This window comes from Mustela erminea, chromosome 1 (assembly GCF_009829155.1).
Source record: "Mustela erminea isolate mMusErm1 chromosome 1, mMusErm1.Pri, whole genome shotgun sequence".
In the NCBI taxonomy this organism is placed as follows: Eukaryota; Metazoa; Chordata; class Mammalia; order Carnivora; family Mustelidae; genus Mustela; species Mustela erminea.
The window spans coordinates 122,731,167-122,758,994 of record NC_045614.1 but is presented as its reverse complement, the minus strand read 5'-3'; the positions used below and the strand labels follow the sequence as shown (position 1 = coordinate 122,758,994).

General features: G+C 36.6%; 1 protein-coding gene across 1 annotated transcript in view; it reads left to right on the top strand.

Moving 5' to 3' along the window:
- Positions 1 to 2,926: 2,926 nt before the first annotated feature.
- NAALADL2 (N-acetylated alpha-linked acidic dipeptidase like 2) overlaps positions 2,927 to 27,828 on the top strand; it is a 1,358,868-nt gene continuing 1,333,966 nt past the window's right edge. The window contains exon 1 of the mRNA XM_032340827.1: positions 2,927 to 3,079. The gene's annotated coding sequence lies outside the window, so the exon portion shown is untranslated. The remainder of the gene's footprint in view (positions 3,080 to 27,828) is intronic.

Genomic DNA, 27,828 nt, shown 5'->3' with positions numbered 1-27,828 from the left:
TGTTGTTGTTGTTGGAGGAGGACCAGGATCTGTATCTTTAAGATCTTCCTCTCTTATTGAGCTGGATTAGCTAGCAATCTTGTAATACAAGGTTCTCTGCTAACGCTTAATTTTGGTTGGAGAGTATCACTTCAGCTTTGATATAGTCTTTAGTAGCATTTCTGAAATTAGTTTTCACAAAATTAAACTTGCTGAGACTATTTAATATTTAACTATTGCTTCTGTTACGCAGTGGTTTAGCAACAGGTAATGTCGAAACAGTGTTTGGAATGTGGCATGAAATATTTACTACACCGAAGTTTTAAGTTACAACAATATTGTCTTTGCAATCCAAACAATCCTTTCCAGTATAATCTTATGTGAAATCTTAAATGAAAATCATATTAGCACAGCAAGGTTAAATTCAGTTGTGTAAAAGTGACTTGTAATGTCATCAATTGATATGATTCCTATAGTTTATCTACAAAATACCTTAAAAAGCAGGTCTTCCTGTGCTTTACATTATTAACATTAATTAATGATGGTTTTAAGAGTTTTAAAAGCAAACACTTTTTAGTCAAAATTCTTCTTTGGATAAATTCATGCTCAAAAACCCATGAGCCAAGGTTTAGTTCACAAAGAGCCAAGAGTTCTACTAAAAAGTGCATTCAAGTAGATTCTGATGATTGAGGTATTGTTAATGGGCATACAAAATCAGGTGGCGAGTTTTTGTCTCTACGTAAAATAAATGTAATTATCTTCTCAGACCCAAACGTTTCAGGCAAGGTACGATTTTTTATCTGAACTGATAAACAGTTCAGATAAACTGATCTTTTTGATTCCCAGCTTCAGTTTGTATCTACTATTTGTCTAAAGCAAGTCACAAGCATTCATATTTCAGCCAAAAGTTCAAAGGTTCCCCTTAGAAAAGCTTTCTAATCTCTTTGTATCTTTCTCTGTTTTTGGCCCTTGGTCTTGTTTTTTTTTTTTCTTTTTTTTTTTTCTTTTTTTTGCTTCTTTTTGTTTATGACCTTCACACCATTTAAGGTTCTATCTCTTTGTTTTATATTAATAAAGGTTTAATGATAATCTGTTTGCTTCAGCCTAAAGGTTTAGGAAAACTGAAACAGAGTGGGATTCTTATCTTACTTAGGGTTTTCCCCAATTCCACAAAAACTAATCCCCTTAAATATTTTGCTGGTGTTTCTCCCTGAAAGAGGCACTTCCAAATCTTTTACCCTGCAGGAGACTTCCTAAGAAATCATTTCAAGAATCTGATAAGAGGTGTTTGTTTGTTTGTTTTTTGTTTTGTTTTGTTTTTTTAAACTTCTCTCTGTTTTCTTTCTTTTGTTTCTATTTGAAAGGCTGGGCAGTAAACCATTTTTCTTTATCTGATGGAGAAAAAGCTTTCTTTAGTCTTTGGTGCTTACAGTAATTAGGGAGTAGAACTGTTTCTGATTTCTATTTCATTCTTTCTCTTTAGTCTATTTTCCTGTTGGTCTAGAACAACTTCTGGTTTCACATCTGCCAATTTACCCTTGTTCTCATTAAAACTTCAACTGAAAACCTTTCTTTCAAAAAGTTTGACCCTACTTAGAGAGGCCTAGCAAAAATTCTTTCCATGCCTTGGTATTAATTAAAACCATGTTTCCTCTAGGCAGTTCCATTGTATAAAAATGATAAAATAAAAGTAGATAAAAAGAAATACAGTGAAAGCAGAAACAAAGCAGAGGGAGAGTGAGGTGGAAGAAATGGTTACTTACTTTGTAATCTTTAACTGCATGCTCATTGTGGGTGGATACTCATGTATTAAGTAACTAGTTCGGCTTTTATTTTCAAGTTCACTTCTTAAATCTTTATTCAGATTCCTTTCTTCCAAAATTGACAGGACAGAGGGAACATCATACAGTTATTAAAACGAAGCAGAATACATCCATCTGGCATGCCTTTCAGGAATCCAGCCCACTAAGTTTTGCTATGGGTTTGATGACTCAACCCCCTAAGATGCAGCACCAGGAAGAATTTCCTCATTTTGCAGAACTGCCAAATCTCATTCATTGGAGTGAAGGATCCTCATTTGGGGCTCATTTTTAGACAGTTGTTTATCTGTTAAAAAAAAAAAATTTTTTTTTTTTTTTTTTAATCTCTCTCAGCAGAGGGAGTTTGTCATGACTTTCTAAACAGCAAGTAAACATACTCTGCCTTCTTTCCGCCATGAAACTTCAGATTTTTTGGTCACTGCGCCCAGTTTTTCTTCTTTTTCTTCCGTTTTTGTACCTCAGCGACATCTCTTAGCTTTATTTTTTAGAGGCTCCAATGTATTTTCCTCCATTGAAACATTTGTCTAATTTACACCACTTGCTAAAGTTCTTGTTTTATTTTTACATTTTCCTTGTAAAGCTGTTCATCTATAAGCTCGTCTGTATTTATCCCCACTTTTAAAAAATATCGTGATTATTAATGTTTAGTGCGGGCACAATGCCAAGTACCCTCCCAGCATTTTCTCCGGAGAAAGACACCTTTATTATCCTGTTCGACAGATGAGAAACAAAGGCACGGGATCCAAGCAACTGGCATGAGGTCCGATGGCTGAAACTGAAGCTGAGCATTATACCCAGCCATTGGCTCCAGAGGTAATGCACGCATAGAAAAAAAAAAAAAATCTTTATAAAGTTTTATTAGACACAGAGAGTATTTGTCAACTATGTGCAAATTAAAAACAAAACAAAACAAAAACCAAACCAAACCAAACCAAAACAAAAAAAACCTCGTATCTGTCCCACCATGAGACAAGTTTTTAAGTTTGGGCCACTTAAAAAAAATCCGTTTCCTATTTTTGAGCCTCTTGCCATTTAACACGGCTCCTCGAGGCCCCTCATCCCACTTCGCTCGGCAAACGTGTCTTTTATTATGACTCAGCCCAGCCCGCTCTTTGCCAAGCGGCTGACGCTCGCGGCGGAGGCGCCGGGGCCGCAGCTCGGGGGCGAGGGCTCGCGCCGCGGCTCGCGCGCTCTCCTCCCGCTTTACGGCTGCTGAAAACCCGGCCCGCGCCCGGCAGCCGTACCGCAGACGAGCCCGCGCCCGCGCCCGCGCCGCTCAGGTAATCGGAGTCCTTCTGTTTTCAAAGTTTTGTCAAAACGAGCTCGGCGCTCTGAGGCGGCGCGGTCCGGGCCGAGCCGTCCGGCCCTCCCTCTCGCCCAGACTGGCGCGGCTGCGGCGCTGGCCGCACCCCTGCGTGGGTCCCGGGACGCCAACCCAGCGTCGGGACCCGGGCGGAGGGGCGCTCCGGCGGCGGGGCGGGGGCAACCTCGAGGGGGCGGTGCGCGGGGCACCTGGCTCCGGCTGCCCCCTCTCAACTCCGGCACTCGCGGGCCGAAGGAGCCCCCATCCTCTCCTCGAGCCCCCCGCCAACCTCCCGAATCCGATTGTCCTAAGAGCGGAGCCCAGGATCTCCCGAGTGCCCTTTTATGACACGTTCACACATGCACGCACGCCAGCTGGGTTGCCGGACGCGGCACCCTAGCGGGACGCAGGTAAAGACAAGCGGCGCTGCGGACCGGTGTTTGGGGGATGGCTCGCCCAGAGTGACGCCCCGCGTGTGGAATGCCGCTACAGAGGACGCGCAGGATGGCTTTCTCAAGGAAGTTTATGAGAAGTGTTGAAAGAGCAGCCTGTGATTAGCGTCTGCGCTGGCTTCTCAGTGTCTGCCGTAGTACACATTTGCCCTGTCGTCTCATTCTTCCGTAGCGCCAACCTCTAGCCCCCTGACCCCTTTGTTTAACACGTTCTTTACATCCCCCCCACCCTCTTTCCCTCCTTTATTGGGTCTCTCATCTTTTGGTGTCTGTGTTCTTTTGTTCTTCGCTGTTAGAATAACAAGTACACGTACAGCATCGTTTACTTTTCTGTCGTCCCTTTCCTTACTGTTGCTTGGGTGTTTGTGTATCCGGAGCAGAGTAATAGGTCCTGGACCTGTCCATGTATGTCCTACTACTTCATTTAGCTCTGCGGAACAGAAGACTTGGGTCGGTTAAAAACTGACCTTAGGAACCTAGATAAATGGTATTGCTTGTTGATGGACTACATCTTGACAAACATAAGCAGCTATGTCATGGGTTCCTGTGGTTTTCACTCCATTTAGTAGAATCCAATAACAGTTCTTTGAATGCCAGTCATGGATAGCGACTAACCGTGCAGGTTAGAGAAACGAAATTCAGTTCTAGTCCTACGGAGACTCTGTATCCAGGAGGAGGGACCATAATGAGTACTGCACTAGTGGTACGAAGTGCTCTAGGTGTATGGGGGGAAGAAGTATAAGGAAAGGGTTGGGTTGTAAACTGGGCTTTGATGTTTGAGTAGTATTTGCCCATTTCTTTAAACTCTCCTAACCATTCTTAATAGGAAGAGGATATCATTCAGCAGTACTTTCACCTGAAACTACTCAGAGCTTTTTCTCCCCTATAATTGGCAGTAATTTCTGATCTCAGGACTTATGGGAAATACGAAAGTAACTTCAGTTCACAAGAGTGATCCAATGTATTCCTCGTACCATACAAAGAATATTATAAACTTTTAGGACCAACAAGAATGAAGTAATAAATTTATTAATTATAAAAGCACTAACAGATTCACAGAGACCTTAATATTTATTTGTTTAGTCACCAAACTTATCAAATGCTTGATGTGTGCCAAGCATTGTTTTTGGCACTGAAATAAAGCTCTGCCTTCTTGGAATATACATGCTAGTGGAGGGAGACAGTATATATATATATAAGAGATAGAAAAATATGTAGTAAGTGCTATGGAGAAATGGTGTGTGTGGTGTTTGTGTTTAGTGGTTTAAAATAGGATTGTAAGGAAAGGCCTCCAGAGAAGGTGATGTTTCAGTAGACTTAGAGCAGGTGAAGGAGTCAGCCGTGTGATAATTGGGCCAAGAGTTTTCTAGGTGCACAGAACAGAAAATGCAGAGACCCCACATATGGGTGTGTTCAGATAACAGCCAAGAAGCCACTGTGGATGGAGTAGTGTGGAGGAAGGAGGGATGTAGGATATGTGGTCTTAAATGAAGTAGAGGCTAGATTGTATTACTGGTCTAGTAAGCTATTATAGTGACTCTAGATTTTTCTTGAAGTGATATAGAAGCCTTTAGAGTGTTTTCATCAGAACTGACAACTATTTAACACCCTTACTCTGGCTGCTATGTTAAGAACAGATTGAAGGAAGAAGGCAAGGGTAGAAGCAGGGGTGCCAGATAGGCTTTTATAATAATCCATGTGATAGATGATATTAGGTTAGACCAGGATGGTAACAGTGGAGATGGTGAAAAGTTCAGATTCTGGATGTATTTTGATGGTACAATCCGCAGTATATGCTAACAGATTGTGTCTGGAGTATGAAAGCAAAAGAAACTTGGGAGAACTTATACTGAGATGGGAAGATAGCAGGAGAAAAGTATGGCAAGTATTAAGAATTTGGATTTGAACATGTTAAGGGTTAGATGCATTTTAAATATCCAAGTGAGGATGTCAAGCAGGCAGTCTGAAAGCCAGACTAATGATACGCATTTGGGATTTTTCAACAACTAATTGATTTTAAAAGTGAAGAGATTGGGGGCGCCTGGGTGGCTCAGTGGGTTAAGCCGCTGCCTTCGGCTCAGGTCATGATCTCGGGGTCCTGGGATCGAGTCCCGCGTCGGGCTCTCTGCTCAGCAGGGAGCCTGCTTCCCTCTGTCTCCCTCTCTGCCTGCCTCTCCATCTGCTTGTGATATCTCTCTGTCAAATAAATAAATAAAATCTTAAAAAAAAAAAAGTGAAGAGATTGGGTGAATTCTTTAAAAAAAATGTGTAGGGTTAGAAAACTGAAGACCAAGGATTGAGCCTTGGGGCACTCCTACATTATGAGATGAGAAAGAACAATCAAAGGATTCTAAAAATGAGCTGCATGCTTGGTAATAAAAAGAGTTGGAGAGTGTAGGGTCCTGGAAACCAAATGAAGGAAGCATTTGAAGAAGTAGGAGACTCACCCACTGTTCTAAAGATGAAGATTGAGAATTGACTCAGCAAAGGAAAGCATTGATGACTTGATAGCAATTTCCATGTAGTGATGGGTGATGAAAGCTTGTTTGGAATGTTTGAAAAATAGAAGAGAAAATTGAAGAGGGTAATGGGGTATGTCCTTTGAAGATTTATATGGAAAAGATAGAGAAATGGAGGATTTGTTGGAAGGCTAAATGATAGAGAGTTTTAAAGATGTGTGAAACAATGGTATGCTGTTTTGCTAATGACAAAGAGCCCTTAGACCTGGGAAGTTAATGATGCAGAAGAAGAAGGGATTGTTTTCATGTTAGAGAGGATGCAACAGGAGAGGTTATCTATTACTAGGGTGGGCTGCTTATTGATAGTGGTAAGAGAGAAGGAAAACTGTGGACACAGATGCAGGTGGGGATGTGTGTGGATGTTCTTTTTAGATCACTTTTCTCATTGTGATAAGTGACAGTTGTGATACATTAGACATTTGTGGGAAATATCTTTTCTTCCCATTTGGTTAGTGAATATATTTGGTGAGAATATACTTAGAGATTCTGAAAATTTCCTGAAGCAAAGAAATAAGTGTTTGTTGAGGAATTTCAGCCTTGGGTTCTCTTTGGGAGGAGTCTCGGAAAGAAAGTTGAAATTATAGAATAAAAGTGAGCTATAGGTGAAGGAAGAAATAAGGTAAGCAAAATCATATCATGAAATTTGGGAAAGGCTGTTATGAAGAAGGTAAAAACATTGAATTTCTCTAATGCTGTCAGATAACTACAGTAAAGTTCTAAGGATATTATCTTCATATCAAACAGATGCCTTAATTTTTAAGTGCCAAGTGTGATCTAATGGAGAGTGGTGAAATCTACTTATGGATAGATTGTATTAGACCCGGAAAGAGATGTTAGATGTTAGCTAGAAATAGATTTCAGGTTGGATTTTGAAAATGATATAATGAGACTGGATTGGCAACAAATTGGGTATAGGGAAAGAGCCTTTTGACAACATTACTAATGGATATCGAGCAGTTTGACAAGATGGAGAGAATTGTTGACGTTGGAAATAGGACTTGTTCTAGATGAATTTCTGTCACTTATTTAGGGATCATTTGTTTATTGATTCTAATTATAAAACAGGGTTCTGTCTGAGGTCTTGGCAGTAGATGGTGATACCAAGATGCAAATGACATAAGCCCTGCCTTCAAATTACCATATCTAGTAGAGAACAAAACCAAAAGAATGTTACACAATTATTCTGAGAAAATTGATAAATACCTTGAGATGTTTAAAAAAATATTATGGAAATTATCAGACAACTCCAAAATAGAATAGTATAATGAATCCCAGTGTATTCATCATCCTGTAAAATCTCTCAGTTCTCTGTTGATCTTGTATGTTGTGGGAGAGTAGAAAATGCAGAGATTGTTTCTGTTTGTAGGTCAGAATATGAAGACTTTATAGAGCCTTTCCTAAATGAATAGGTAAAAAGATAGTTGAACTGCATGGTAGTTGGTTCTAGTTCTGTACCTGCTGGGCCAATTTCTGTTACTTGTTTGATCTGTTCATTTTCTTGGTAGAGTATGGTGTTATTCTTTATCAAGGGGCTGCAAACTATAGCCCTCAGGCCAAACCCAGCTTGCCACCTGTTTCTGTAAATCAGGTTTTCTGGATCAGAACTACATCTATTAGTTTATTATCTGTGTCTGCATTTGTCATAGACCATAGCATTGAGTCATTGAGACAGAGATGCTATGGCTGGAGAAGGCTCAAATATTTATTCTCTGGTCTTCTACAAAATGTTTGCCAAACCCAAATTAGCAATAATAGCTAATATTTTTTGAGCATTTACTAAGAGCTAGCATTGTTGTTTTGGTTTGTATGTACTAACATTTAATTTTCACCAAAACCCTATCAGGTAATATTTCAAAAATGAAAGCCACAAATGGGTAAGTAACTTGCTCATGGCTATATAGTAATAAGTAGTGCACCAGGTAGTAATATTACAGCATCTATATCCTTAACTATAATGCTACATTCTTTTTAGATACATAGGAAAAATATATATGAAAAGAATTTTAGCCAATCCGAGTACAGTAATTCATAAATCAGTGCTTTGCAGTTAAAGTCCTATGCTTTATATGTATAAAGTCTGTAAGATTCTGATTAATCCTTAATGTGTATTACAGTTGAAGAGGTATGAAATCTTAAATATGCCTTGATAGAAAATTCTAGTTTGTCATCATTTTCTCATGAGGCCTTATCTTTGAAAGAATACTTTAAAAATTAAGTAAATATAAAATATAACAATAGGAATCTATTATTGTTTCTCCTGATAATATCAGTTTTTAGGAGTTTATACCTTTAGTATATGACATGATTGTTTGGTGCAAAAAATTAGAAGTTAAGGGCCAAGAATTCTAGTCCCAGTTCTGTTCCTGGATAGCTTTTGTGCCTGTGTCTTCTTTCACCTTCAGTTTTTTGTTTTGTTTTGTTTTGTTTTTTTTAACTGAGAAGTGAAGAGGTAGCTCAGGATCATTTTAGTGCCTCTTACAGCTCAAAAATATGATTATATAACTTTTTACATGGTACATTCAAAGAAATATGATAGCAACATGGAAGAATGAGGTTTGTTAAGGTAAAAATTTTAGTTCTCTTTTTTCTTTACTACACACACACACAAACATATATAGATATGTATACACATAAATATAAGCAGTTACATATAGCTATAAAATCAATATGATTTTTAAAAATATGTGATTTATAGTCATATTTGGTGTGTAGGCAGTTAAATATCTGTCCTTATGTTTGTCTATTTTTGTTTTTGTATGAAGGAATAGATAATTTTTCCCCCTGAGCCAAAAACATAGGGTTACATAGAAAGTGTGTCTTGATGAATCCTTTGACCTCTATGATCTGGCATATTGTCTCATGTTTTCTTTTGCAAAATTTGATTCATTGCTCAGTTTGTTTGCCATTTAAAAGCAAATGGTGTGCTTGAAATCAGGCTTGTCTGTTTTGCACTGTTGCATAGGATATTGATGTCAGACAAAATTGTAATTTAATTGTTTTGACATTTTGATCTGAGCAGTTCAGATAAGAAAGGTGATTTGTCTTGCATAGAAACCTAGTATTTTGAGCTCAGCGTGATTTTCCCTACTTGTCTGTAAGTGTGGTTTCAATGTTTAAAAAAAGTTTTAATCATAATGGGAATTGATGCTGTCAATATTAATTACCAAAATATGGTTTGTTTAGGATGTATTACAGATATTTTTAGATGTTTAGTCATGAAAAACTTTAGAAGAGGATGAATCCTTTAAAAACAGATAATGAAAATTCTATACTTTTGACTTTTTTCATTGCATGTAATACCACCTATGAATATTTTCTGTATTAGAAGTGGCATTTTGCTTTTTTACAACCTTGGCATATAAGTATTCATTAACTTCTTCATTTTTAGGACTTTATTTATTATATTGCTCCAGCCTCATTTATTGGTAAATTTATAACTCTGCATGAGTCTTGTTCTTGTGCATTGAGTCCAATTATCATTGGTGATAAAATAACCTCAAATAATGCATTCCTTTTTTTAAAAAAGATATTTATTTATTTATTTGACAGAGAAATCACAAGTAGGCAGAAATAGGCAGAGGCAGGCAGAAAGAGAGGGAGAAGCAGGCTCCCTGCTGAGCAGAGAGCCTGATGTGGGGCTTGATCCCAGGACCCTGGGATCATGACCTGAGCTGAAGGCAGAGGCTTAACCCACTGAGCCACCCAGGTGTCCCCCACATAGTCCATTCTTAAATGTACTTTGAATTTGTTTATCTTTTTACACTTAGAAATGAGAAAACAAACAAAGTAGAAACACTTTTAAACAAATCATACTCTCCAAGTAATTGGTTTTTTTTTCTTACTTTGTTTTGTTTTAATTGTCAATTTAACACATTAGTCAATGATTTGACAATTTTTTGGGCATCTCCTAGTTTTAAGAAGCACTTACATCTTAGTTCCCAGAGGGGACCATTCAGGTTTTTTTTAAACCAAACCTGAAACGTATTTTCTACTAGGCTTCAGAACTCTTAGAGTGTGTTCAAACCTTCTGGTGCACTGTAATACTTTTCTTTTTTTTTGAAATGCTGGTTGTAGAAATAAGTTTGAGATTTTTAATTACATTTAAGTGATAAACGCTTCCTTTATCCAGCCTTCTCAAGTGATGTGAATCTGATTGGGTATGACTAAAGGAGCCTCACAGTCTTGGACTCTTTTCCTAGATTTAATTTTGCTACATTCCCAGAAAACTTTAAAAATAAGATCTAGGTATTTTTAAGCTAATTATGCAGGAAGCCTTATGTATGTATGTTTGTGAAAAATGCCTCAAGGCTTTACTGTCTCTTGTTAAAATGAGAGTGTGTGAATGACGTTTTCTTGGGGAAGCTCTGTTTACAGGGGTACATAGTTCCAAGGGTAAGCCTGTTTTTAGGAAGTCATAGCTGAAATGATAGATCCCTAGCAGTTATTCCTCTTCTAAAAATTTTCCTGAAGATAACTTAGTCAACAAAGGTCTAATGGCTGTTCCGGTATTGGCCAGACAAAATGATTTGTAAATCACCACCTTGTAACTGAAAAGTAAAATGATGATTCTCCAGTTATGCTCTGAGTTGTGTTGGAGGGTTTCAAGCCATAGATAAATATGGTCATCTTCTATGAATGTTAGATTTACTAAAAAAGGTTTTTTGGGGGAAAAAGTGTTAATTTTAAAAATAAAATGGCCATCATTTGCAATAACATGGATGGAGCTAGAGGGTATCATGCTAAGCAAAATAAGTCAATCAGAGAAAGACAATTATCATATAATCTCTCTGATATGAGGAATTTGAGAAGTAGGACAGGGGGTCTTGAAGGTAGGGGGGGAAAAGTGAAACCAGATGGGATTGGGAGGGAGACAAACCGTAAGAGACTCTTAATCTCATGAAACAAACTTAGGGTTGCTGGGGGGTAGGAGGGTTAGGGATAGGGTGGCTGGGTTATAGACATTGGGGAGGGTAAGTGCTATGGTGAGTGCTATGAAATGTGTAAGCCTGATGATTCACAGACCGGTACCCCTGGGGAAAATAATACATTATATGTTAATAAAAAATAAAATAAAATAAAATGGCCACTTATTTTACCAGCAAAATGAATTTATTTGGGAATAGCAGAGGAATTACAAATTGGGACACATAAGCAATGGCAAACGATAGGCAGGTCTGGAGGACATAGGTAGAGTAACTGTTATTTTATAGAGAAAATGGAGGGAGTTGGGAGGGGCTGCTTTGAACAAAAATCTTTTGGAGGAAGAGTTCAGGATAGTGATGGTTTCTCATTGGCTGAGTTGTGGCAATTTGTCATCGGCTAGGCTGTTGCTGGACAAAGAGGAAATCTTACTTCTTCTTGCTGGGGTTGTAAAGTGAACTACTTTCTGCCCAGGAATGTAAGGTGAGCTTTGATGGCAAGTTTGTGCATGAGCGCTCTCCCTTTGGGGCTCCCTGACTCCATTTTAAATGAGTGACCCTTTATTAATTTTCACAGTGGTTAAGTAAATTAACTGGTAAATTAAATGTTTAAAAACAAATGAATGTGACTATGACATCAGTGTAAAATACGTGATTTTTTAAAAAAATTCAGACATTAAAATAATTTCTTGTTTATATAAGTCTCTCAAATACATTTTCAGATCTCAGTAAAGGATATAGGTTGACATACAGATAGATAGTTTGGTTGTCATGTTCACATCTTGTTTAGTCCCATTAAGCTTATTATATACTATCAAACATTCAGATTATTTGCCATTGTCTGACTGCTTTGGTTTACTTGCTTTCCTGGTATTTGCCCACACTGATATCTTAGATTTGTGGAAATAATGTTCTTTCTTACTCTTCTATTTTTTCCCCACGCTCCTGGCATGATTTTATGATTTCTGATAGGTTTCCCTCCCTTTTTTTTTACTTTTTATTTTGAACTGTAGATATATAGGAACATGGACAAATAGAACAGAAAGGTCCTGTGTTCTCTTTATGGTTTCCCTATAGTACAGTATTAAAACTAGGAAAGAGGCTTTGGTATAACACATGTGTAAAATTTTATCATTTTATCTCAAGTGTAGATTTATGCAGTTTATCACCACAGTCAAGGTGTAGAAGTATTCCATTACCACAAGATCACCCTTAGAGCACCCTGCAAAAGAGATACTAAAAGACTCAGAGATATTTAACTTAAAGAGTTATTCACATTCTTTTTTATAATTTTTGAGGTATTTTAATGTACATGGTAGGTTATTTTGACTTCGGGGCCATGTAAGAAAAAGATACTTCAGGAGAGCTTTAAATAGTTAAAATAGTCATAAATAAAGATAGAGATAGAGTTATTTATGAAAGATTTTGAAGGCTTAATCTAAAGTTTGTTTTCCAAAACTTGTGTTTTGGAAGGCTAGACATTAGACATTCATATGCCTGAAGATAGGGACTATGATCTCTTTCTGTCTCTATGACTAATCCTTTTTTGTGTTCTGGAATTGACCAGGTGTAACTTAAAACAGAAAAGGAGGAAACACATCAAAAGAGGGGTCCTTGTTGAAAGTCTTAAGTACCCAACCAGCCTTCTCTTTTCCTGTGGAACCAGAGTTGGAGGAAAATAACTTTTTACCATTATCAAAAAGCACTCTTAAATGACATTCTGCCCCATTTGATTTTTTATAGGTACGAATGTCTACAACAACTACATGAAGTCGCTTACTTACTTTGTTTAACCACATTCTATTAGGATAATTATTCTATTACTAGGGCCACAGAAATTCTTCTTGATAGATTTTCTTAGAAGTATTTCCAGAAAATCATGATCTGGGATTTTAGTGTCACATATTGTCATATGAATAGTGTAAATCTATTGTTAAAGTACAGTTGTCATATATATTATTTTAATAGCTTTAAAGATATTTTTAGCTTTATTTTTTTGAAAATATATTATTTTAAATATTTAAAATAGCTATCTTCTGTCTGGTTTTCAGCTATAATGCACTAAATTAAAGTTTTTTTGGAGTTTTGGTGGTACTGTTGAAATTTTGTATTATCATAAACCATTCTTTTTAGGTTATCAGAATAAGGCAAAGAATTCCTATCTCTTTTCTCAGTTTTTGCCTTGTTATCTGAATGTATATCATAATTTTGTTATTGCAGTGATATTTACATATTAGGTCCAGGTTACTGTCATCTTCATTATGTTCCTTATCCATTTTCCAAGGTTAAAACCTTTTTTTTCCCCCCACTTGCTTTATTAATTTTGAGTTGGGGGCATAGAAAGGACAAGAAAGTGAGCATGTTCATCTTGTCAAATGTATTTTCTTCTTTTCCACCAGTTGAAATGATGTAATTTCCCCCCAAATCTTTAATTTCACTCAGAATGAAAAAAACACATTTTAATAGTTATTAAATGCTGAACACTTTTTTTAAGTTAGTAAAAACTGATACTGTGTATGTATAGAAAGAAAAGGTGGCTTTGTTTCTGCATTTACCAAGGATGACATGGTATGTTGCCATCTGTCTCTAACTTCTGTATCAACCCTAATTTGGGAATGTTGGTGTGGATTCTGCTAGTACTGAGGGCGTACTTTATTGTCAATATTATAGAAAGTGACATTGGTGAGATTCAAGTGACTCATAATTACCAGTTCTTCTCTTGAAGTTGCTCTTTACTTCATTGCTGCCTGGTATATATCTATAAAAAAACAGCTATTCTCTTATTTGTTCAGTATCAAATATAAAAATCTAATTTTGTGAAGCAAGCAGAAAACTACATAATAGAAGCTTAATGTGTTTGTATTATAATGTAGACATTTTCTTAGTATTTATCCAATTTGAACTCCTCTAAGCATTTTTATGATAAAAAAAATCACAATGTGTTCAGGACAAAGTAGTTATAAAACCTATAAATTAATGTTTGATAAAGAAGGACTGCCATTTTACTAGTTTCCATTTCTGATTAAGGAATTGCTGTTTCTCATGTCTTTTTGGTTTACATATTTTTGGGGGTGGTGGGAAAGAAATCACCCATTTTTTTTTTACAACATATTTTGTCTGCATCACTATTCCTTCACTTTGATATTAAAACAGGAACAGCAGGGTGCCTGAGAAGCTCAGATGGTTAAGCATGGGACTCTTGATTTCAGTTCAGGTCTGGCTCTGGGCTCAGGGGGGAGCCTGCTTGCGATTCTCTCCCTCTGCCCTTCCCCCTGCTTATGTGTGCCCACGTGCTCTAATATATCTTAAAAAAAAAAAAAAAAAAGCAAAAGCAAAACCCAAAACATTGAAACCAATAAAACATTGTTTATTAATGCAGTGCTATGCTAAGGCTAGTGGAAGGATTAAGGAAGGGCTTTGTCGATTTGGTATCTATATTTCAGTAGCTACTTTTTTTGCAGTTACTGCACCCTTCTAGGGCACCTGCCTTATGTCATTTCCTCCTTGACTCATTTATGATATGAATGACCAATTTTCAGATTTTAATTTCTTTATTTACATATTAGGTCCAGGTTGAATAAATTCTTTATTTATCTAAATTCTTTGTTTATTTCTCCTTATGTCATTTTCTCCTTGACTCATTTATGATATGAATAACCAACTTCTGGAATTTTAATTTCTTAATTTCTTTATTTAGTATTATGATACTAATAGTAGTCTACTGTACAAAGATTATTGTAAGAATAAATTAAGATGGTATGTGGGGAAACTACTTTATCCTTACATACATGAATATCTTCAGAGTTAGTCAAGTCTGGGTTTAAATCCATTTTCCACCTCAGTGTTCTGCTACTTTGTGATACCTGACAACTTGATTTGCTTCTTTAAAATGGGAATTATTTTATCTACTCAGAAGGTTGTTTTGAAGTTAGATCTGATAATAACGTATGTGAAGCACCTAGTACATTGCCTGGTGCCTAGTACTTAATAAATGTTATTTCTCTTTTTTTTTTCTTCCTTCCCTTTTCTCCATTTTCTCATTCTCCAACAGTTTTGGGGAAGGGCATCTGGTGAGATCAGATATAGGGTAGGTGAAAACATTTTCTGTGTTCTTTGCCAAGCCCCAAAGAAGGGGCTTTCCTTTCCCTAAGGAAAGTCTTTGTTGAGTTTAGTGAGGGGGTTTCCTTGTGGATGAAAGACTGGGGAGATTTTATAAGTCACCATCTACCAACAGTTGTCTGATATCTTTTACTGCCACTTCTCTGCTTAAAAGTCTCTGACATCTCACTGCCTTTGGGTGAAACTAAACTTAGCCCACTGAATAAGACCCATTGTAATCTGGCCTCCATTATAGATTCCACCTTTATTCCCTGTCCCTTATCCGAAACATAGTTTTTGATTATAATTCCTCCATCCCACCCCATGCTTACTACATGTGTGTATGGAGAACAGGGCACTCTGGCCTGAAGATGGTGAAGGGAGAAGTGTGTCCAATATACTTGGGGGATGTGTTGGCACTCTTTCGTGCCCACTTGTGTTTTTTGTGGATACTCTACCAGGAATGCTTTTCTCCTTTCTGTAAAAGATAGATAGATTACATATCCAGCAGTAGCCAGTTAAAGTATCTTTTTGTAAATGGCTACAGCCCCATCCCCAGAGCTGGTCACATTCCCTCCACTGTGGTCCTGTGTTCTCTTGTATATATGGCTGGCTTTATTGGCACAATTTTCATGTATCTTCCTCTTATCATCATGTTCTATTTGCCACCATGGGCTGACACAGTGTCTTTTCACCTTTGCCTCCTTATTTGTTTATCATTATATTCCTAGAGCATGCTTGCTAAACTTTTTAAATGACTTTATCTTCATGACAAAAGCTAAGTGCTCTGTAATGTGCTATAACACACATAGCAGGCCAAACCAGAACTACTCCTAAATTCCACCCCCACTCCCTACATGAAGATGTTCTTCCACAAGTAGATTATAATCTCATAAGTGTACTCTATACTTAACCTTGTCAGCCACACAGAATATATCTAGGCTAATAGGCTGATAGGGTTGGTGGGTGAAAATATAACTTTATTATGTCATTCCACTGCTTTTTGCTGCTTAAGCAAATTTGGTGTACTGAAAGAAGGAGATAGATTTATAGGTAGGGAAATTATAGATAGAAAATAGGAGAACATAAATTTATACATAGAAACAGCTTGTACAAAAGTGTCTGAGAATATCCAGTAGTGCCAGGTTTTGCCCATTTGCAAGCTTATGAAGGAGGATAGCACACCATGTGTGTTGGCAGGGTGGTGGTGGTGTGGAATAGATGGGTGGGTGGGAAAGTGGAGCAGAACGACAAAGATAATGAATCCTAGGGTCGTACAGGGGAAGTCTGTTTCTAAGTAGTTCTCAGAGGTACTTGAAATAAGTAGGTAAGAATAACTTTGTGAGCAAGAATCAGGAAGCTTGAGAGTATAAAAGATGTTTAAGGTAGAGCTAACAGAATGGAATGCATGAGGGTCAGTAATAGAATTGGAGTTGAAATTATAAGTGGGCCTCAGGAATGCCACCTACTGGGCCCATGTTCATCTTTGGGGATATTTACTGTCCCCAAGTTACATTACACAGTAAGGAGGCATGGGGAAAAGTAGAGGTACAGAAAGACTAAATCAGTTTGGCTGTGTTTTCCCCTAAATGAATATTGGGATTATGGCCTGAAATATAGTTTGTGGACAGATCTAAGAAATGTTTTTTTTTTCTTTTTTAAAAGATTTTGTTTATTTGACACAGACACAGTGAGAGAGGTAACACAAACAAGGGGAGTAGGAGAGAGAGAAGCAGCCTCCTGTGGAGCAGGGGTAGAGCCCAAGGCAGACACTTAAAAACTGAGCCACCCAGGGGCTCTGAAATCTGGGGTTTTTATAGTGATAATAGATACGTGCAGACCATTTGGGCCTAGGATTTGGTTCAGCTCAGTTAACTTCAGTAAACACTAAGAGTTATTCTTGACTGAGAAAAACAAAAGAATATTCTGATTTGCCCTTCACAGAGCTTGTGTTGTAATTAGAAGAGTAAGAAAATAATTACTGAAAGGTAAAATAGTGTTTTGTTTTGCTATTTTTTAAAAATTCAAAAAACTATGGTTTTATCTAAAACACTGATTTTATGACATAGATTGGAGAGATGATTTATTTGATGCTGATATTATTCAATAGTAGTACCTTATAACATTTTTAGGATTTGCTTTTTCAAAAGTTTATGGTGCTTACTCAGTTTTCAGATTGCTCTTTGTTTCTTCTGTTGATATTGAACATGTGAGTGTGAAAAATGAGGTTGGTAACTTGAAAAATGTATTATATTTTAGAACATCAGCTGTTTGATATAACAGCCTTATTTTATGTGTCCTTCATTAAAGCCACATTATATTCTTCTTTGAAGGTTTTAATTATATAAAACTTATAAATACAAATGTTGGAATATAAAAATCAGTATTTTTATATTTTATTCTCTAGAGAACATTATATTCTTAAAGTATAATTTACCTTAAGTGATCATCTAGTTTATCCCTTTTCATTTTATAAAGACACTTTAAATGACCTGCTCAGACTCACAAAGGTTTTACTCAAATGAGACAAAGTTGGGATTAGAATTTGGTGTTCTGGCCCATAATACAGGTCTCTGCTGCTATCCATGTATTGATATTAAAGAAAAGGCTTTTTTTTAAGTAATGGTCTTCCCGTTCTTTTCACTAAGATGGCAGGTGGGCTCAAATGTACTGTCAGTATTCTGCATTATTCTTCTGGAGCTACTCAGGCACTCAGGATTCCTTCCTAATTTAGGAATATATTTTTTCAAGTGTCTCTAATGTTTTTTGGGGCTCTAAAGATCAGAGTAGCAATCCAGCACTCTTTCAGGGCAGAGAGAAACCTCAGGGAATGGTCAATAGAGTAGAGCAGGGTTTGGAAGGAAGGGGGGTGGTCCAGAGGAATGGTTCCCAAGTTTTTTAGGGAATTCCCACTATTCTTTGACAAAATGAGAAAATGAGAATTATGTAGTGATGACAAAATAAAAAGTTGATAACTATACTAATGCTCTATTTTTTTGTTTTTTTTTGGTTTTGTTTTTTTAAAAACTTTGAGTCCATGTAGCCCAAAATGTGTGGGAGACACTCATCCAGAATCTGCAGTGCTGTTTGGGGAGAAGAGGTCTGGGTAGAAACTGGATGATATGAGGGACTGGATACTTATGGTGAGAAAGAAGCTGAGAGACCAGCACATTTTAAAATGGATGACCAGGGTGCCTGGGTGGCTTGGTGGGTCAAGGGTCCGACTTTTGGTTTCAGTTCCGGTTTTGATCTCTGAGTTGTGGAATTGAGCCCTGAGTTGGGCTCAACGCTCAGAGGATTGTCTGCTTGGGATTCTCTCTCCTCTTTTCCCTCTACCCGCCCTTCCCTTCTCTGGCTCATGCACTCTCTCTCTCTTTCCAATAAATAAATAAATCTTTAAAATGAACAGTATGTCAAATTTGAGGTTAGTGGGGTGGTGGGGAAATTGAAAATGAAGGTTATTTAGTTGGCTCTCAATGTCAGTGTTAAATGAGGTTTGTATATGAAGAACATGTAGGGGACAGTGAATTGAAAGCATGCTTATTTGGAATTCTTGGTGTCTGTGTTGGATTCATTCCATAATCTTAACCTAATTATAGAATTACTGAGTGTTTCACCATCAAAATGGGAACTAGAAATGCTGATTTTTAAAGCACTTTAGGATCTTCAAATAAAGTGTACCACCACTAGCTTCAAAGATAGTTTCTTCACTTAGATAGTCTTTGAAGTGGGATTCAACAGAAGTTTTACAAAGTAGTATTAGGGTTCCTAGTGACAGCAGTCTTGCCTTTTGTCCATGTTTTCAAAACCCACCTGCATGTTATATTGTACGTGCTCTGTAATTATGAAGTGATGTGAAAAAATTATTTTTTGGAAAGTTGCCTTAGCATGTTAATGGAACACTGGCAACATTACTAAGATTAAAAATGCAAACTGCTTTGCAGAGCTCTGACTTTATAGGACATAAGTGCATGCTGCTAAAGCAAAATGAAAACGCAAAAAAACACCACGAAAATGATCCTCCTTCTCCTCTACCGATATTACCTATAAACAATCCACAACAAAAGGGTGATATACTAGGGTGCACTGAAAGTCATGTCATCTGGAATCAACATATGAAATGAAGCATACTAAGAATTGTTTCTGATTTTTTTCTTCTTCATATCATATAAGCTCTAAATGTGTTTTCCTCTTGGATCAGGAAGAGGAATTCAAAGATCAATTTTTTTTTCCAAAGATTTCATTTATTTATTTGATAGTCAGAAATCACAAGTAGGCAGAGAGGCAGGCAGAGAGGGGGAAGCAGGCTCCCCGCTGAGCAGGGAGCCCGATGTGAGGCTCGATCCCAGGACCCTGGGATCAGGACCCTAGCTGAAGGCAGAGGCTTTAACCCATTGAGCCACCCAGCCGCCCCCAAAGATCAATTTTATATTTGGTTAGCTTTTATGTTCATGTATAAAAACATGGGTGAGAAAAATGAAAACATTTAACTTTTATTCCTGTTTAAAGTTTGAATAGAAGGATAAATCATGTATTTAAGACTTGTTTACTTATGGGGCGCCTGGGTGGTTCAGTTGGTTGGACGACTGCCTTCAGCTCAGGTCATAATCCTGGAGTCCCCGGATCGAGTCCCGCATCGGGCTCCCAGCTCATAGGGAGTCTGCTTCTCCCTCTGACCTTCTCCTCCCTCACGCTCTCTCTCACTGTCTGTCTCTCAAATAAATAAATAAAATCTTAAAAAAAAAAAAAAGCCTTGTTTACTTATTGTGTAATTTTCTGAAAGCAAAGTGCAGTCGACCCTAATAATATGGGTTTGAACTGCCTGGGTCCACTTATGCATATATATTTTTTTCTTTTAGTATAGTGTGGTAAATGTATTTTAACAATTTTCTTAATGTCATTTTCTTTAGCTATCTTTATTGTAAGAATACAGTATATAATACGTATAATATACAAACTGTGTGTTAATCAACTGTTCATTGTATAAGCTTCTTATTAGTAGTTAAGTTTTTGGGGAACCAAAAGTTATATGTAGATTTTTGAGATTTTTGACTATGTGAGGGTCAGTACACTTAACTTCCTCATGTTCAAGAGTTAGCTGTAAAACTATTTAAAAACAGAGTGTCGGGGCGCCTGGGTGGCTCAGTGGGTTAATGCCTCTGCCTTCAGCTCCGGTCATGATCTCAGGGTCCTGAGGTCACGGCCCACGTGGGGCTCTCTGCTCAGCCGGGAGCCTGCTTTCCCCTCTCTCTCTCTCTCTGTATGCCTCTCTGCCTCCTTGTGATTTGTCTGTCAAATAAATAAAATCTTTAAAAAAATAAAATAAAATAAAAACAGAGTGTTACTCTGATTTATTATATTAATTTCAAATTGACTTTCAGAGTTTATTTTCTTTGAAAAACATTTTATGTTTATAAATTTTTTTCTGATGATCAAAATAATACGGAATCATTGCAGAACATTCAGAAAGCCTGGAAATATATAAAGAAAGGAAAAAAAAATCACCTATTGGTAACTACCCAGATACGCTCTTAAAATCTCGGCATTTTTTTCTTCTGATTTTTTTTTCTCTTTTATTTTTTTCTTTACATTTTTGAGATCATACCAAATATTTTAACATCCTGCTTTTTCAACATAATATATATTATATATGGAGAGTATATTACAATATATATAGAATATATGAAATATATATATTATAAAGAGAGCATTTTAGATACTATTTTAAACATTGTAAACATAATTATTGATTACTACATGATGCATTATCTGGCTTGGACACAATAAATCTTTCTCTGTTGTTGGACAGTTACATTCTTTGAGTAAATATTAAATCCTTAAATTAATGCAAGTTTGGTTTTTTTTGAGGCTTTCCTCTTCAATTGAGTAACTTAATTGATAAAACTCTTCTTGGGATTAGATTTTCCTTTCCTCCTTTCATTCCCGCAGTTACATGCTAGCTAATTCCTGGGCTTTTTCCTCCCTGTTCTTTGTAATCTGAAGAACTCCATGTTTTCTGCTATTGGTATGGCAACTTCAGTTAAGCTGTGATTGAAGTATTAAGATTGTACATAGGTAAAGTGTATATGGCTCCGTTCTTAAAGTTATCATGAACCTCAACTGGTGGTCCTTATGCAGTTTGAGAGCTATAAGTATACTTGGAGAGAATATATACAAAGATGTTAAATAGAATATAAGGAATGAAGTATTACTTATTTACTGTACAGTTTTAATTTTTTTCTAGTATAAAGTGTTTACCTTAGTTGTATATAAAATGAAGTATTTTATACCAATATTAATACTGATGGTTGCATGAATTAACTATTGATTTTTTTATGTATAATTTACTTTTTATTGATCTGGGGAGTGCAGCAACAGTTTGTCAGTACTGTATTATAAACATTCTATTGGCTGTAAGGGGCATATCTGAATTTAATAATTATATTCTTTTCAATAAAATTTGTCATTTTGTAGGAAAAGATGTGTTATGGATGAGATTTTTCAACAAAATCCTTGGTCTTTAGATTCCTTGGTAAGGCTATGTGGATTTTTCCGTGGTTTAAGATCTTTTTATTCATATTGGAAAAAAATACTACCACTCTATGCAAAAGTACATTTCTAGTCAAAATAATGTATGTTTCTGGGGAAATTTTGTCAACATTCCTTTTCTTTAACTTGATTCAAATTTATTTTCAAAATAAGCTTGTGAAGTTAAATTTAATTAAATGTTGACATTATTTCTGAAAATAGTCACAAAATGTAATAAAAGCCAAGGTCTGCATTTTTATTTAACACAGCACTCTGTATGTGTGTTTATGTGTGTGTGTGTGTATGTGTATATGTGTGAGTTTATTATTCTTATATTTATGTTTAGATTATTTTAAAGAATAAATAGCTCATCCGGCATTATATACTATGAATTTCACATCTCATTGAAAGAATAATTTAAAGTGGTAATAATAAATTATATGTTTTATGATTGCATTTCACTTTATCATTTTAGTTGAGATGGCAATAATGAATTGTATGTTTTATGATTGCATTTCACTTAGATTATTTTAGGAATGTATCATAGGATGAGATATGATTTCTTCCTTCTGAGGTTTTTATTGCAAAAATAGCTCTGATTTTTAATACTCTATTTAATACCATTGTTCTACTTCGAAGGCATGAGAAAAATATTAGTTTGCACACAAAGAACCCTGGTATTTTCTTCTTAAATATTTCTTCTTGAATTTTATTCCTTATTTCCATAAAGGATAGGTTATTATTAGAGCATTTGTCCTTGTATGTTGCAAAATCCTTCTGAACTCAGCATAAAGACAGCTTTAATGAATAATTAGATAAAATGATGCAGCCACTATCTTTCTAAATGGAAAGAAAATCAGAATATATAACCATTTTTTTCCACAAATCTATTGAAATCAGAAGTAAAATTTCTTTGCTGCTTTTTTTGTTTGTTTGTTTGTTTTGGGGGGGGTGGGGCAGAAGGAGAAGGAGAGAGAGAATCTTAAGCAGGCTACATGCCCAGCGGGAAGCCTGATGTGGGGCTCAGTCTCACGACCATGAAATCATGACCCAAGGTGAAATAAAGAGTTGGGCACTTAACTGTCTGAGCCACCCAGGCACCCCAATCCACAGAGTGTGTGTGTGTGTGTGTGTGTGTGTCTGTGTGAAGATTTTATTTATTTATTTGACAGAGAGAGACAGCGAGAGAGAGAACACAAGCAGGAGGAGTGGGAGAGGGAGAAGCAGGCTTCCCACCCAGCAGAGAGCCCAATGTGGGGCTCTATCCCAGGACCCTGAGATCATGACCTTAGTGGAAGGCAGACCCTTAACGACTGAGCCACCCAGGTGTCCCCATTTCCCTACATATTTTTGAAGTGAAAGGAAAAGCAAAAGGCCTGTTTAGAACCAGTGTTAACATGAAATGAAATTAGCTAAAATAAGCCAGTTAATATTTTAGAGTTATAATAAGGAAGGGTCTTAGAAAATTAAGGGTTTGTTTGTTTTCTTTTTAACTGATTGATTGGTTTATAATGTTAGAGGTGCTAGTACTGTGTAGTTTTAAAAAAATGGCAATTCAGTAATCCTATTTGCTTCATTGTCAGTGTTCTCTCATATCATTACAAAGATACTTGGGAAAAGTCTATATATCTCTGGGCTTTAATTAGGCATGGGAACACGCAGAGTTTAAAAGTAAAAGTAATTGCTCAGCCTCTGATAACTTGCACGCAGTGAATCACCTTTAAAAGAATGCTACATAAAACAAACCATTGTATAGAGGAGATAGGAAAACATAGTTTTGTTGCTGGGTCTGCTGGGAGGGATTTGCAAATTTTGTGAGATCCTGCAGAGAGTCAAGCAAAATCTGCATTACTGCACATTATCTCCTGTGGGGAAGAACCAGCAGGACTGCTTATGGTTCTCAACTATCTCTGCTGTATATACTTTTGTCCTACTATGTAAAAAGCTTCCCATTTGCTGGAAACAGTAAGAGTGTCTTAACACTGAGAGAAAAGGATTTAAAAAAAAATGAAAAATACCAACTAAATGAGAAGAACCTTTATAGCCAAGCTTGACAAGAATACTGGGAGTCAGGTTGAAGGGTGGTTAGATAAGCTAGTATGATTCTGCATAAGGTCTTTTATTTTAAGAAATAAGTTAAACAGTAATAGGTTTTATAGTAGAAAACCTTTTTAAGTTGAGCTGTAAAATATTCATTTTAAAGGTAGTTGTTAGATTCATTTTTTTGTGTTTAATTTTATCCTTGTTTCTTATATTTACTTATTGTAATTTCTGGCACTTTTCAAGAGGTAGGATGCCATCTTATCAATAAACCATTTACATTGTCTTAAAATAAAAGCTTATTTCTCCTTCATACAACAGTGGTAGGGTAGTTTGTAAGCTTCAAACAATTTTTATTTCTTTATTTATTTATGTAAGATTTTACTTATTTATTTGACAGTGAGAGAGAGAGAGAGCGAGAGCACAAGCAGGAGGCACTGGAGGCAGAGGGAGAGGGAGAAGCAGGCTCCCTATTGAATAAGGAGCCCAGTGTGGGGCTCGATCCCAAGACCCCAGGATCATGACCTGAGTCGAAGGAAGATGCTTAACCAATTTTTATAAAAATGAATGAAATTTTTGCAATTAAAAAAAAAATAAAACTGTTTTCATGTAACAGAATTAGTCTAAAATAATAGTTGCTCCAGGATTTTAATGCATTAAAGTGAGAACAAATGAAATGATTGATTTTGACAAAATTCCAAATGAATGTTAAATTAGATTAATATATTTGTTACTTTTTTTTTTTTAAAGATTTATTTATTTATTTGACAGAGAGAGATTACAAGTAGGCAGAGAGGTAGGCAGAGAGAGAGAGGAGGAAGCAGGCTCCCTGCTGAGCAGAGAGCCCGATGCGGGACTCGATCCCAGGACCCTGAGATCATGACCTGAGCCGAAGGCAGCGGCTTAACCCACTGAGCCACCCAGGCGCCCTATATTTGTTACTTTTTTTTTTTTTTTTTTTTTTTTTTTTTAAAGATTTTATTTATTTATTTGACAGAGAGAAATCACAAGTAGATGGAGAGGCAGACAGAGAGAGAGAGAGAGAAGCAGGCTCCCTGCTGAGCAGAGAGCCCGATGCGGGCTTCGATCCCAGGACCCTGAGATCATGACCTGAGCCGAAGGCAGCGGCTTAACCCACTGAGCCACCCAGGCGCCCTATTTGTTACTTTTAATTGAACGAAACATTTGTCATTTTCAAGTAGATAACTTTTTAAGATATCCCATTATAATTCATTTTTCAGATGAAAATTTTAAATTTCACAGTGTTTGCCAATATTTTTCTTCCTCTAGTAATTAGAATAAATAAGGTAGATTAGAAAGGAAGAAGTTAGTGACCATGCTGTTACTTTTAAGCATTTTACAATTTTTACTGAGCAGTTGGTTTATATGACAAGGACTAAGAATCTTTGATATCTTACTTCAGGAGTAATGCTTAAGTGATGAAAAGCTGTTGATCATTTTAAAGTATGTGTAATATAAATTTTCATTATAGTTCAAAATAATTTTTTTTTATTTTAAAACTTATTTTTATGCACAATGAAGACTTTTTGTTGAATGGTCCTTGTACTAAAGAGATTGGGTATATATGTATGATTCTCTGTGTAGGTGTACTTTTAAAAAAAACAACTGTTCAAGTAATTGATATTGAAAAGTAATTTTGACACAATTATACTGAAGTTTTATCTTTATATATCAATGCAGTTAATGAAAATTGCTAGTGATCTTTTCCAAAACATAAACTATTTTTTTTAAAAGATTTTATTTATTTATTTGACAGACAGAGTTCACAAGTAGGCAGAGGAGCAGGCAGAGAGAGGAGGAAGCAGGCTCCCTGCTGAACAGACAGCCCGATGTGGGGCTCTATCTCAAGATTCTGGGATCATGACCTGAGCTGAAGGCAGAGGCTTTAACCCACTGAGTCACCCAGGCACCCCAGAAACTATGTTTTATTTACTTTGAGATCTCTACATTCAGGACTGTGTCATCTAGCATAGAGTACATATTCAGTAGTGTTTACTGAATGTGTTTCAGTATCTTTTCTCATGAGGTCTTATTTTTCACCAAGCTGAGATACCACATTTGTTTAATCAAACTGAGATACCACATTTGTTATATAATTCACTGAAAGTTTCAATGAATTTAAATGTTTCTAAATCCACTTGTTAATTGTATTTGAATTACCATGCATTTCTGCTGTGAGGAGTAATCTTTTTTTTTTTTTTTTTAAAGATTTTATTTATTTATTTGACAGGGATCACAAGTAGGCAGAGAGGCAGGCAGAGAGAGAGAGAGGAGGAAGCAGGCTCTCCACGGAGCAGACAGCCCGATGCGGGGCTCAATCCCAGGACCCTGGGATCATGACCTGAGACGAAGGCAGAGGCTTTAACCCACTGAGCCACCCAGGCGCCCCAGGAGTAATCTTTTGAGAAGAACAACAAGGTGTCTGAACTGATGTAGTAAACAAAGGCAAAAGAGAAAAATTAAATTTCCTTACTGTCTGAAGCCCATTGACAAGTCCTTGAAACAGTCAGAGTGACCTTCCTCTGGGAGCTCAGCTGTCTTCGTGTTGACACTTTGCTAAGGGCAAAAGGCAGTCTTCTCCTGACTCCTTACAGTTCTGTGAGTCTACTTCAACATCTAAAAATTCTTCTGGAAACTTTATCTCTGCCCCCCCCCCCCATATAATGTTAGCAATCATCCTACAAGCATATGGCCAACTGATAAACATCTGAAGGATCTCATGAGTAAGTCTTTACTAAACAGTAATGAATGACTTTTTCCTAACAGTAGATAGACCTCTCAAGCTTCTGGAAACCTTGTTTCCAAAACACTCTGGAGGCTTGTGTTGTCCCTAACCCCTCCCAAATTGAAAGTATATAATGTATACAGTATAAAATCACAGTGCAGCTCTTTCTGCCCACTAGTCCAGTCCCTGTGCGTAATAAAACCAACTTTTTGGGCCCAGGATGTCTCAATATACCTTCTTGGCCATTGGCTCTGAACCCCAGCATTTTCTACATCATAAGCAATAATGTAGTTTTCTTTTTTCAAAAATGCTTTTGCAAATTTTTTTTTATTTTATTTTTATTTATTTATTTATTTATTTATTTATTTTTTAAAGATTTTATTTATTTATTTGTAAGAGAGAGTGAGAGCGAGCACAGGCAGACAGAGTGGAAGGCAGAGTCAGAGGGAGAAGCAGGCTCCCTGCGGAGCAAGGAGCCTGATGTGGGACTCGATCCCAGGACACTGGGATCATGACCAACTGAGCCACCCAGGCGTCCCGCAATTTTTTTTTTTAAAGTCAATTTTCTGATTATATATTTTTTTTTTTTTAAATTTTATTTATTTATTTGACAGATAGAAAAGGTGTTTCTGACATCAGTCTTCTGTTTTGGTCAGTTCTCTTAATATTTTCTTATTGTTTAATTTTGCTGTATTTTTATTTCTTAATTGTATTCTTATACCGGATTCCTAAAAACAAAACACACTATTTCCTTTTAATTTTACTTCAGGTTTTTACTTTAATACCTCCACAGTCCAGTCTTAAGGGTGCATATAGGCACATGTTTGTGTGTGTGTCTGTCTATGTGTATATCTATAGTGATAAGATACTATAACAAATGTTTACATTTGACCCAATGTTTACATTGACTTAAATAAGATGGAAGCTTATTTCTCCTTCACATAATGGTGGTAGGGTAATCCAGGCTTGTCAACATGGTTAGCTTCACAAAGTTACCAGTCCCCAATGCATTACATTTTATTGTCCTGCAGACTGATAGGGCATTGTTCTTGTTTGCAAGGTTAAATCTGGGTCATTGCCATATCTGTATTCTATTTAAAGAAAAGAGGGAAAGAGCGGAAGCAGAAGAGCAGAAGGAAAATGATATCCTTTAAGAAAGTAATCCAAAATTTTCACATTCCATGGCAGATTGTCCCATGGCTACACTGGAAAGCTGGAAAGTTCAGTCTCTCTATTGGTGGTGGTGTGTGTGGGGGGTCGGCACTCATTCAGTTAAAACTCTGTTACTATACAGCAAAGGAAAAATGGACTTGATGACCACTGTAAGTTGCCACAATGCATTTAAATTGTATCCTGATGGTTGGTAGTCCTGTTTCATTTATGCTTTTAAGGAAAAGATCAAGGAAGAAGAGAGTTATTTCTGG